At 41.5% G+C, this 13175-nt stretch overlaps 1 long non-coding RNA gene across 1 annotated transcript; it reads right to left on the bottom strand.

The window, feature by feature from the left end:
* Positions 1 to 5522: 5522 nt before the first annotated feature.
* LOC122229676 lies at positions 5523 to 10752 on the bottom strand. The gene is made up of 3 exons (XR_006207096.1): positions 10574 to 10752; positions 9958 to 10030; positions 5523 to 5553 (listed from the first exon to the last, which is right to left on the bottom strand). It is a non-coding gene; the product is annotated as an uncharacterized LOC122229676 (long non-coding RNA).
* Between the last annotated feature and the right edge of the window lie 2423 nt (positions 10753 to 13175).

Below are 13175 nucleotides of genomic sequence, written 5' to 3'. Positions count from 1 at the left end.
AATAAAAATGCAAAAAAAAAAAGAAGCACTAAAATAATCATCACTGTGAAAATCTGAAACAAAACAAAACAAAACAATTTGTTTTTCCATAAACTTGTTTTATAGTTAGGAACTGCTTTTGAGTCCCATTTGGAGGGGCATTACTATAATGTCTATTTTACTATGACTATGAAAAGGAAAGAGAATAAGAAGTTGGTTTTAAAAAATGCTTATTTCTTTATTTTGAGAGAGACAGAGAGAGAGAGAGAGCAGGGGAGGGGCAGAGAGAGAGAGAGAGAGAGAGAGCAGGAGGGAGGGAGGGAGGGAGAGAGAGAATCCCAAGTGGGTCTTGATCTCAAGAACTGCGAGATCATGACCTGAGCTGAAATGAAGACTCTGATGCTTAACCAACTGAGCCACTCAGGTAGCCAGAGAGAATAAGAAATTTTAATGAAGAAAGGAAAAAGGGTGATGAAAATAGAACAGGATGTGTCAAAGAAAGCCAGTTGCATACAGGGTAGGAAATAAAAGCACAGGGATGGCTGAAGAAAAGTGGCCAGGATGAAGTGGGGAGAAATAGGCTGATGATGTTTCACCTAAGAGAGAAAGAAACCACAGACATGAAAAGGGAGAAACAGAGAAGTAGGCAAATCTTTGAGTGGTGCCAGACAGCATGGAAGAGAAACTAAGATGAACAAAAAGAGATTCTTAAGACAACAGAAAAAGTGACATGAACTTCTATTCTATATCTCACATCCCCTTTTATTTCCCATGAGCACTTAAAGCTGTGGAGTACCATAGATCTGGGGGCTAGAATCTGAAGGTAGGAGTTTTGGGGGTTAGATCCTTCCTGTCTATAGGGTGGACCTCCTTTAATGAAGGCCATTGTCCACCATTCCTGCCCCGTGGCCCCCATCCCAGACGTGACCAAGCGGAGACTGGATGAATCCCAGTCAGGGACGCAACAGAGAGAGTCATGCACTGAGAGGGCAATCAGGCAAGATCATTTCTAAAATCTTTCCTGGTTCTGTGCTCTTGTGTATGCATGATTCTAAGCCACGTGCAGGTGCCTAACAAAAGGAGGTTGGTCAGTGGGTCAGAGGATCAGTCCATGAATGTTTACTACACACATGTGCCCTATTTAAAAAGGATTTGCTGGCAGGCCTCAGAAGGCCCTGCCTTCTGGAGAGCTGTTAGATGAAAAGAGGTTGAGACTGCGACTTTCTGACATTATTTCCAGGTAGTTGGCACGTACAAATTTTTAAAAAAATATTTATTTTAATTTGAAAATGGACATGAAAAAGATAGAAATAAAAATCAGTCACAATGCCACCAACCACTTTGGTGGAAATATTTATGCATGTTTAGCTCTACTTAGAACACACACACGACTACACTGAACATACTGTTTTGTGTATGTATCTCTCTTAGGTCATTAAATAACCTTTGACAATATTTTAATGACGTGTGTGTGTTCAAGAACTTTCTGATAAAAACAAAACAGGGAGATGGGAGCAAGATGGTGATTTGAGGCAGGCAGTATGGGTTTATTCTGCAAAAGAAAGCACAGGGTTCCATCCTGTTTTGCAAAAACCATCAGTGGGAAGTAATTCTGATGAGGAGGAGAAGTATGTTGCACACAGGGATTATGCCTTCCAGCCTCAGTCCTGGAATGAACACAGCATGGACCTACAACCATCCGCAATGGACATGTAGCATGAGCAAGAAATAAATCTTTATTTTGTAAGACACACACACACACACACACACACACACACACAAACGTAGAAATAGCAAGACCGCCTACATTTCCTAAGGCTACAAGGAAGGGCACCTGTGAAAGAAATCAGCTTCTGGAATCTGGGCTCCTTTGTTGTGTATATCTGCTAATATATTTGAATCATATGTGGGGTGCAGAGTTTTCCCAAATGAGTCTATAAACTCTGCAGACAAAGCTTATTCTTTAAGTGTGTGGGGAATTAAGGGGATGCCTCACTTCCTACGTAAGGAAGAAGCCTGGGAAGGCCTACTGTACCTTGCTTTGGGCAGAAGAAAATGGACATAGCAGGTGTCTTCCAAGGCTGTTAAGCAGAGGGCTGGTCTTTGGAGAAGCTAGGAGGAAGAATTCAGGGATGAGGAAGCAGAAACTGTTCTGAACACTGGAGTGCCGGCCACGTCCTTGTGCAAGATACAACTCAAGTAGGAGGTCAAGGCAACCCCCATCCACAAGGCCGCACCTGTAGCTACCACCATCCAGATAGGAAGGCTTTGCCCAAGCAGCCTGAGATTTGCAGCCTTTATGTCTTTCCCCCTCTTTAGGCCCCACTGAGGCCCAGAAGTACACAATTGGTGGCTAAAGGGCACAACCATTTTCCCCAAAATTGGGGTTTGGGAGACACAATCTTTCACAGGTAAGTACAGCACTGGGCAATCATGATGGCAGAGTGCCATTCAGGCCATCCGGAACTTGAGGAATATATGCTCTTTCAGTGGCATCTCACTGCACTCAAAATAAATTCCTAAATCTTTATCATGCTTTTCAAGGCCCTATGTAGCCTACACCACGACGCTTCTTCCAGCCTGTGATCTACTCTTTGATGATGCCACACTGACTCCCTTGTTTCCAGCCACCCCCCCCACCCCCCGCATATTCCTGCTTGTCCCTGGGCTCACTATGCCCTTTGCCTTGGACACCTTTCCCTCTGTGTTTACATGGCCCCCTCCTTCACTTCATTCTAGTTCTGCTCAAATGTCACACCAGAACCACTGACGCATTCTGTGGCCACCCTACCCAGAATAGCATCCTCCCTCCGTTACTCATCTATTGGCAGTAGGGGTAAGTACTAACAGAGCCAGCAACAGAGACAGATAGGGATGGAAGGAGGGGACATAGAAATATAGAAATATGTATTTAAAAAATACATATAGATCTTGTTTATCATCTGTCACCATCACTAGAATATGGGACAGGTACCATGAGAGCAGGGACTTTGTTATTTTCACTACTATATATCCCTGTCACCTAAATAGTATCAGGCACCCAGGGTGCAGGGAACAATGGTTGAATGAACGAATGGCCACTCTTTTCCTTTCATATTGATTACCTTTACCCTTGAGTCTACAACTTAGAGCCATTTCTTTTCAGACGCTTGATCTCTTCTGCACTTAAGTCTCAAGTCACTGCCATAATTTCAGATAAAAAATATCCTCAAACCACTTAAATCCCAATTCATGGAACAATGGAAGGAACTGTCTTTGGAATTCCTTTGGATATAGCTGCTTGCTTCTCCATTTGGGCTCAGCATTGTCCTCATCAATCCTGAGTCCCTGATTCAAATGAATCCTCTCTTGTCCCTACCCAAATTTAAGAGAGGTGGGACTCTCTTAAAACCAGTAAGGCTAGCCATGTCTCATCTGTGTGGTAACTTATGCCCCAAATGTTTGGGTTTTTTTTGGGGGGGGTTACATATTTTATTTTATTTTATTTTATTTTATTTTATTTTATTTTATTTTATTTATTTTTTATTTATTTTGAGAGAGAGACAGAGAGAGAGAGGGAAGGGGAGGGGCAGAGAGAGGGAGGGAGAGAGAGAATCCCAAGCAGGCTCCGTGCTGTCCGTACTGAGCCCAAAGGTAGGGCTTGGTCTCACAAATCATGAGATTGTGACCTGAGCCGAAACCAAGAGTCGGACGCTTAACTGACTGAGCCACCCAGGTGTCCCTACATATTTTATTTGTAAGTAATTTCTCTATCCAGCGTGGATGTAGAATTCACAACACAACGTCAAGGGTTGCGTGCTCCACCAACTGAGCCAGCCAGATGCCCCACCCCAAGTACTAAAGGACTTTATCACATATCCAACTGGTGACAGTTCAGAGCAGCAGATGAGCACCTCTAGGCCTGTACCCATCTTGGCTCTTACACAGAATTGTCACTAAGAGTATAATAAACCTACTCTACCCCTCAGCCCTCACTTCTAACTCTGCCCCAAGATTCTATGTCTATGACACAGATACAGTCTGTGACACTGACTTGAATTGATGTGGTCTCCTGGCACCCAAATCTCCTAGTTCTGATTTCTGTGGTTCCCATCACTCTGCTCTTTTGGACCCAGGTAGCTCCATCATTCATGTTCCTCCAGCCCAAGTCCCGGGAGCACCTGATGACCGAGGCTAATATCCTTAGAGTGGCCTACTGTGTATGACCCAATGGCAGCAGAGCTTCTGGCCACTACTCTCAGTTTAGAACCTTGTGCAGCAAGGGAATTGTTTCAGAATGCACTTAAAACAAGATCAAAGATAAATCTTAAAAGCCTGAGTGGTGCTCCCTGCAAGTAAGTCAAGATACTTTGGCTCATATGTGAAGTTTAGGTTCATATGTGGCCAGCCTCTCTGCTCTTCTGGTGCTGTAAAGACACTGAGAAAGGGGCTGTTGCTTCTAAAAATTTGGATGCTGCCATCTAGAGAACTTCCCTGCCTGGCTGGTGGAGGTTTTCCAATCCTGCAGGAGGGTGGCTTTTTCTACTTCAGGTGCCTGTCTGGGACTGTGGCCTCATCTGAAGGAAGGAGCTGGGACCCTTAAGGCTGGGAGGCTGTGCCTGGGGAAGATGGGGGATGGAAGACGCAGGATGGCCCAGCTTGTTAATAGAGGCCTCATTACACACATGCCTGAGTTTGGCTCTCTCTCAAGCGCCGCTCAATCAAGAAGTGCACATACTGACTGACTCTGTTCCTTCTGCTCTTTCAATGATACATTTTCTAAAGCTGTAAGAGGTTTTCTGTACTTCCCATGCCAGAATCTTCTTCTCTGAGGACAAAGAATAACATTAACATATGCAGACACCCAGCATATAGATGTCCAGCAAGATATGACACTGTGATATGCTGAGATGAAGAAATTCACATGTTTATGCACACATGTCACGAAAACATTTTAACACCCTCCTTTCACATACACTTAGCCTGCAGAGCTGTGGGCACGTTCACTCACTCACAGCAGATTAAGTAGGTGGGGTGGATGTCAGAGTCAGTCCAAGCCCTCATGCCTAGCAATACAACCAGAAGTAGAGAAAATATGAATTCGGGTTCTCACTCACTTCCTCCCACCAATGCTTTGATTCCTGATCACTAACTTGTACCAGTGACATAAGAAACAACTCACTGACATTCAATATAATGTATGATTAAGAAGGTAATAAAAAAAACCCTCCCCTCTTATCAGAAGGCCTTTCTAAATACGAAACAAAACCTAAAACCCAGAAATGAAAAGATTAACATGTTTGACTATATATAAACTAAACAACCTTCCAAGGTAAAAATACTTGATAAGCAGAATCAAAAGACACATGACAATACTGGGGGAAAATGTGCATCTTATATCACAGATGAATGTTTAATTTCTCTAACAAATAAATAACTTGGAAAATATCAATTAAAAAAACTACCAACCTAACAGAAGAAACAATAAAGGACTGGGGCACCTGGGCAGTTCAGTTGGTTAAGCATCTGACTCTTGATCTCAGCTCAGGTCTTGATCTCAGGGTCATGAGTTCAAAGCCTCATATGGGCTCCATGCTGGGTGTGAAGTGTACATAAAAAATTAAAAAAAAAAAGTATATCAATAGATATTTAACAGAAAGGAATCGACAAATAGCTCTGAAATGTGTAAAAGATGAAAAATCTTATTCATAAGAGGAACTAATTAAAAATATACTGACAGGCCATTTTTCACTGATCAAATTGGCAAAGTCCACGAAGTTTGATAAACTGAGTTGGTGAGGGTTTAGAGAAATAGGCATGGCCATACACTGTAGGTGGGAGTGGGAAACAGTATCTTTTATGAAGAGGAATTCGGCAATACTCATCATAATCACAAGTGGTTCCACCATTTGGCTCCCTTCTATGAATTTATCTTAAAATACACTCTTCTTCTGTGAATGATTCATATACAATGCTATTTATCACGCCACTATTTAAAATAATAAAGGTCAGACACAAATTTTCCATTAATAGAGGGTTAAATATGATACATTTATGCAAAGGAACATTTTTCAGGTTTAAAAAGAATGAGAACGCTTTTTCATGTGCTGATATGAAAAATTTTTAAGACATATTAAGTGAAAAAAAATAGAGGTACAAAAAAGTATGACCATCATTTTGCAGAGTGAGGCGGGGAAACAGGTGTGGGTATTTACTTGTGTATAAAATAGCTCTGCAAGGATACAGAAAAAGCTGGTAATGTTGGTTGCCTTGAGCAAAGGAGCTAGGTGGCAGACGTGAGGGAGATACTTCATGTATGTTCTTTCAATCCTCCCAATTTTTTTTTTTTTACCGGGTTCATGTATTCTCTCTTCAACAAAAAATTTAAAGCAAGTTATTTTGTTTTTTGTAAGATATCAATTAATTCAATCATCACCTTCAAGAATTAAAATCCTCGATAAAAATCCTCTCGATAATTGCAGCAAATAACCTTTTAAAAATTCATTACTCTTTTTTTTTTTTTTTTTTTTTTTTATTTTTTTTTTATTTTTTATTTTTTATTTTTTTAATATATGAAATTTACTGTCAAATTGGTTTCCATACAACACCCAGTGCTCATCCCAAAAGGTGCCCTCCTCAATACCCATCACCCACCCTGCCCTCCCTCCCACCCCCCATCAACCCTCAGTTTGTTCTCAGTTTTTAACAGTCTCTAATGCTTTGGCTCTCTCCCACTCTAACCTCTTTTTTTTTTTTTTTTTTTTTTCCTTCCCCTCCCCCATGGGTTTCTGTTATGTTTCTCAGGATCCACATAAGAGTGAAACCATATGGTATCTGTCTTTCTCTGTATGGCTTATTTCACTTAGCATCACACTCTCCAGTTCCATCCATGTTGCTACAAAAGGCCATATTTCATTTTTTCTCATTGCCACGTAGTATTCCATTGTGTATATAAACCACAATTTCTTTATCCATTCATCAGTTGATGGACATTTAGGCTCTTTCCATAATTTGGCTATTGTTGAGAGTGCCGCTATAAACATTGGGGTACAGGTGCCCCTATGCATCAGTACTCCTGTATCCCTTGGATAAATTCCTAGCAGTGCTATTGCTGGGTCATAGGGTAGGTCTATTTTTAATTTTCTGAGGAACCTCCACACTGCTTTCCAGAGCGGCTGCACCAATTTGCATTCCCACCAACAGTGCAAGAGGGTTCCCGTTTCTCCACATCCTCTCCAGCATCTATAGTCTCCTGATTTCTTCATTTTGGCCACTCTGACTGGCGTGAGGTGGTATCTGAGTGTGGTTTTGATTTGTATTTCCCTGATAAGGAGCGACGTTGAACATCTTTTCATGTGCCTGTTGGCCATCCGGATGTCTTCTTTAGAGAAGTGTCTATTCATGTTTTCTCCCCATTTCTTCACTGGGTTATTTGTTTTTCGGGTGTGGAGTTTGATGAGCTCTTTATAGATTTTGGATACTAGCCCTTTGTCCGATGTGTCATTTGCAAATATCTTTTCCCATTCCGTTGGTTGCCTTTTAGTTTTGTTGGTTGTTTCCTTTGCTGTGCAGAAGCTTTTTATCTTCATAAGGTCCCAGTAATTCACTTTTGCTTTTAATTCCCTTGCCTTTGGGGATGTGCCGAGTAAGAGATTGCTACGGCTGAGGTCAGAGAGGTCTTTTCCTGCTTTCTCCTCTAAGGTTTTGATGGTTTCCTGTCTCACATTCAGGTCCTTTATCCATTTTGAGTTTATTTTTGTGAATGGTGTGAGAAAGTGGTCTAGTTTCAACCTTCTGCATGTTGCTGTCCAGTTCTCCCAGCACCATTTGTTAAAGAGACTGTCTTTTTTCCATTGGATGTTCTTTCCTGCTTTGTCAAAGATGAGTTGGCCATACGTTTGTGGGTCTAGTTCTGGGGTTTCTATTCTATTCCATTGGTCTATGTGTCTGTTTTTATGCCAATACCATGCTGTCTTGATGATGACAGCTTTGTAGTAGAGGCTAAAGTCTGGGATTGTGATGCCTCCTGCTTTGGTCTTCTTCTTCAAAATTACTTTGGCTATTCGGGGCCTTTTGTGGTTCCATATGAATTTTAGGATTGCTTGTTCTAGTTTCGAGAAGAATGCTGGTGCAATTTTGATTGGGATTGCATTGAATGTGTAGATAGCTTTGGGTAGTATTGACATTTTGACAATATTTATTCTTCCAATCCATGAGCAGGGAATGTCTTTCCATTTCTTTATATCTTCTTCAATTACCTGCATAAGCTTTCTATAGTTTTCAGCATACAGATCTTTTACATCTTTGGTTAGATTTATTCCTAGGTATTTTATGCTTCTTGGTGCAATTGTGAATGGGATCAGTTTCTTCATTTGTCTTTCTGTTGCTTCATTGTTAGTGTATAAGAATGCAACTGATTTCTGCACATTGATTTTGTATCCTGCAACTTTGCTGAATTCATGTATCAGTTCTAGCAGACTTTTGGTGGAGTCTATCGGATTTTCCATGTATAATATCATGTCATCTGCAAAAAGCGAAAGTTTGACTTCATCTTTGCCAATTGTGATGCCTTTGATTTCCTTTTGTTGTCTGATTGCTGATGCTAGAACTTCCAGCACTATGTTAAACAAGAGCGGTGACAGTGGGCATCCCTGTCGTGTTCCTGATCTCAGGGAAAAAGCTCTCAGTTTTTCCCCGTTGAGGATGATGTTAGCTGTGGGCTTTTCATAAATGGCCTTTATGATCTTTAAGTATGTTCCTTCTATCCCGACTTTCTCAAGGGTTTTTATTAAGAAAGGGTGCTGGATTTTGTCAAAGGCCTTTTCTGCATCGATTGACAGGATCATATGGTTCTTCTCTTTTTTTTTGTTAATGTGATGTATCACGTTGATCGATTTGCGAATGTTGAACCAGCCCTGCATCCCAGGAATGAATCCCACTTGATCATGGTGAATAATTCTTTTTATATGCTGTTGAATTCGATTTGCTAGTATCTTATTAAGAATTTTTGCATCCATATTCATCAGGGATATTGGCCTGTAGTTCTCTTTTTTTACTGGGTCTCTGTCTGGTTTAGGAATCAAAGTAATACTGGCTTCATAGAATGAGTCTGGAAGTTTTCCTTCCCTTTCTATTTCTTGGAATAGCTTGAGAAGGATAGGTATTATCTCTGCTTTAAATGTCTGGTAGAACTCCCCTGGGAAGCCATCTGGTCCTGGACTCTTATTTGTTGGGAGATTTTTGATAACCGATTCAATTTCTTCGCTGGTTATGGGTCTGTTCAAGCTTTCTATTTCCTCCTGATTGAGTTTTGGAAGAGTGTGGGTGTTTAGAAATTTGTCCATTTCTTCCAGGTTGTCCAATTTGCTGGCATATAATTTTTCATAGTATTCCCTGATAATTGTTTGTATCTCTGAGGGATTGGTTGTAATCATTCCATTTTCATTCATGATTTTATCTATTTGGGTCATCTCCCTTTTCTTTTTGAGAAGCCTGGCTAGAGGTTTGTCAATTTTGTTTATTTTTTCAAAAAACCAACTCTTGGTTTCGTTGATCTCCTCTACAGTTTTTTTAGATTCTATATTGTTTATTTCTGCTCTGATCTTTATTATTTCTCTTCTTCTGCTGGGTTTAGGCTGCCTTTGCTGTTCTGCTTCTATTTCCTTTAGGTGTGCTGTTAGGTTTTGTATTTGGGATTTTTCTTGTTTCTTGAGATAGGCCTGGATTGCAATGTATTTTCCTCTCAGGACTGCCTTCGCTGAAAAATTCATTACTCTTAATGGATGATTGGATAAAGGAGAGAGAGATGGCACGTGAGGCAGTGGGAGAATAGATGCCATCCAGGAGACTCGCGAGGTATGATGGGGAGTAGGGCAGGACGAGCGAACGAGGAGGCTGCAGAGGGAGAGAGAATCACAAAGCAAGGAGACAGAGACAGCATTTGCTGAAGCGGGGGCGGGGGGGGGAGTAAAATTGAGCTACTGTACTTTGGCCATTCACCTCGCAATGTGCTTCAGACCAAACTGCTCTTTGAGACGGAGTTTATTTTTCCATGGACTTCTTGGGGTTTCTCCTGTGTATAAGGAATTGACAAAGGTTTGAGAAATTTACTTAGGAAACATGGAGGTCCTCTGACCCCACCAGAGAAAATAAACAAGTGTAAAGTGGTACTTAAGGGAGGGTAAAATAGCTGTGACTTCATGATTTGGCAGATTCTATCAATAATATGAATGGTGGATATTCAGTGGGTATCAGATTTACCTATAACTGCACATGCATATACAGTATGAGAATAATTTAGAATTCCACACAATTTATCCCAGTACATTTTGCTTGTTAGTATCAATGACGTTGTTCCCACAATACTGTAAACAAACCTCCATTTTTGAAAACATTGACTACGCTCTAATGGTTTGCCTATGTATCATCACTCATGCACAAGTTTGTGAACTTTTTGAAGGAAGGGGGTTTCTCATCTTTGTACTCCCACACCTAGCACGTAATAAGTAATCACTGCTGAATTGAACTGAATTCATATTGCCATCAGTTAGGGGTTATGTTTGGCTGCAAGTAACAAAGACCCAACACACAGGAGCTTAAACAAGATATGACTCACATAATACAAAGCACACAGGTAGCAGGCCAGGGTTGCCGCAGTGTTTGCTGGGAATCACCAAGGATCTGGGCAGCTTGGGTACCTCTGCTTGCACGCCTGACGTTCAGTGATGCTTCTCATGGAGAAGGTTGGTGGCCGGACGTGTGCACTAGTGTCTGGAAGGGAAGGGGAAGAGCAAAAGGCAAGAGGCCAGAGCGGTGCATTTGCCCCAAGCCCGACCCAACTGGTTCCTCTCCCATCTCATTGGCCAGAAGTGGATCACCAGGCCCCCCCTAGCTGCAGTGGCATCTGGGAAGCTGAGTGTTTTAACCTGAGAGCACCGCTGCATCCCATAATAAACTTAAGGTTCTCTTAGTAAGGAAGCAAGGGAAAGGAGTAGCAGTATCGGTCACAAGTGTGTAAAAGCCAAAGATGCAAACACATTTCCAACTCTGAAACTTCTCTCTCATTCCTGTATTTGTCCTGTCTGTAGAGTGGCCGTGGTGAACGTCCATTCTCTTGCAAATCCCACCTGGTTCAATTAGATGATAGACCACCAGAGACCATGCATTACCTTCCTCCTACCACCCTGCTCCTTCTGGGGTGATGTTCTTGGCATATTCTAAGACTCTAACTAAAATAACATAATTACGCGAGGCGCAGTACAGTCCCTAGATTCCACAGGCGGTCTTCAGGGTTGGGATATTCCCCAGGGGCAGAATTGGATGCAAATTCCTTCTCCCTCTTGTTCTGCTGCATTTCTAGCCTCTCCCTACAACCCAGCAGTCCTCTGTGGATTGTATCATGGGATTGTCTGTATCAGTGGATTTCTTACAAACATCTGGCGGCAGAGCCTCGCCTGTTCCAATCCTCTGAGTCCTCTCAGACCACAGGCGTTCTGCTGGATAGTAAAATGATCTTTCCCCTGAGTCTGAGGAGGAAATTTGTGCTGGTCTCCTGTACTTCTCTCCAAGCAGGGAAAGGTTGTTTGTTCCTCATAATTAATGGACAGAGAAACTGGGCCTAATTTATTTTCCTCATGGGAATGCAAGTGTGTTCTTTCTAGAGAAGAATGTGTGTCTTTGCCTCACCCAATCCGACTCACAATTTCCCGTAAGGAGTAGACACACTTAAGTCAAAGGTGAGGGCAAGGAACAGTTATCAAAAACTCTGAAAGAGAGACTAAACACATTTTTAAAAGAAATCATGTTTCTGCTTTGGTCATATAATCTTAAGTATTTTGTATGATCATGTAAAATTATTATTAAGAGGCATTTAAGAAAGGCATTTAATGGGAGCTATGCATTATTACAGACTGGATTTCTGTGGTATTTAAGAATTTTCTAGCTCTTCAGAGTCATTGGCCTTTAATTTATCTTGAACCAAGATTATTGAATTTTGCTTGCACATCCGAAGCTAAATAGAGAACGGCACATTTCAAATGCCTGCCTGCTGTATACAGCACACTAGGGACAGCGATAAATTGCAAAGGCTGCGGCTCTGAGACCCCATCAAACTGCATTTGTAAAATTCTTTGCAGATGAGTTTATGAATTCTTTAGAATAGATCCACAGAACTGACATTTTTCTCATTAATTCCCCACCAGTGATAGTCACATGTCTATGTAGAGGTAAAGGGAGAGAATGGAATGAAAAAAGCATGGCTTTCAGATTCGGGCCTGTGTTTGGATTCTGGCTCTGCTGTTCATACTGGGGAAGTGATCCCTAGCAAGTCACATCAGCCCTCTTTGCCCAGTTTCTTCGTCTGTAATCTTGCCTTGCAAGATTGTTGTTACCGAATGCAAAGCTCTTGACTCATGACGGATGGTAGTTATAATCAATATACAAAGCATTTTGCAGTGTTTAACCTCCCTGAAACCAAGGTGGACATTGGCCTTAGCACTATCTCCCATGACATGAATCGTGTTGTCATTGACTTGGTGCGCACCTGACCTACCCCACATCCTCCCATTTACTCTTGTTAGAAAAATTTCTCCCAGCCAGACATCATCTCAGTGCAACTTCCATTGAGTGTCAGGATGGGGTTAGGCACCTGACTGCTCACACAGCCCCCTGGGCTCACCTCTACTCACAGTGTTCTCAATGTTTGCCTGTTCCGGGAATTAGGTTTTGCTTTGTTTTGACAGTGCAAGGGTCATGGTAGCCACTCTTTTTTAAAACACTCAATTGAGGTATAATTTAAAAACTGTAAAATCAACTCATAATCAGTATACAATTCAATGGGTTTTCAGTAATTTTACAGAGTTGTGCGATTATCACCACAATCTAGTATTAGAACAATTCCATCACCCCAAAGAGATCCCTTGTGCCCATTTGTAGTCGCCCATTCCCCAACCCCAGGCAACCACTGTCTATGTGGTTAGATTTGTCTTTGCTGGACATTTCATATAAATGGAATCATACAACATGTATTTTTTTGCACCTCCCTTTCACTTAGCATGAAGCCTTTGAGGCATGTATGCATTGCAGTTTGTTCCTTTTTCTTTAGGTATAGTATTCTAACACATAGATACACAGAGATGGTGTTCTGTGCACTAGTTCAGTGCCTGCACATTACAGTGAATGTTGTGAAAATGTTGCTTGAATTAAGTTCACACTGTGAT

Source organism: Panthera leo, chromosome C2 (assembly GCF_018350215.1).
Source record: "Panthera leo isolate Ple1 chromosome C2, P.leo_Ple1_pat1.1, whole genome shotgun sequence".
NCBI lineage: Eukaryota > Metazoa > Chordata > Mammalia > Carnivora > Felidae > Panthera > Panthera leo.
The sequence above is the reverse complement of the archived record's forward strand: the minus strand, read 5'-3'. Positions and strand labels throughout refer to the sequence as shown.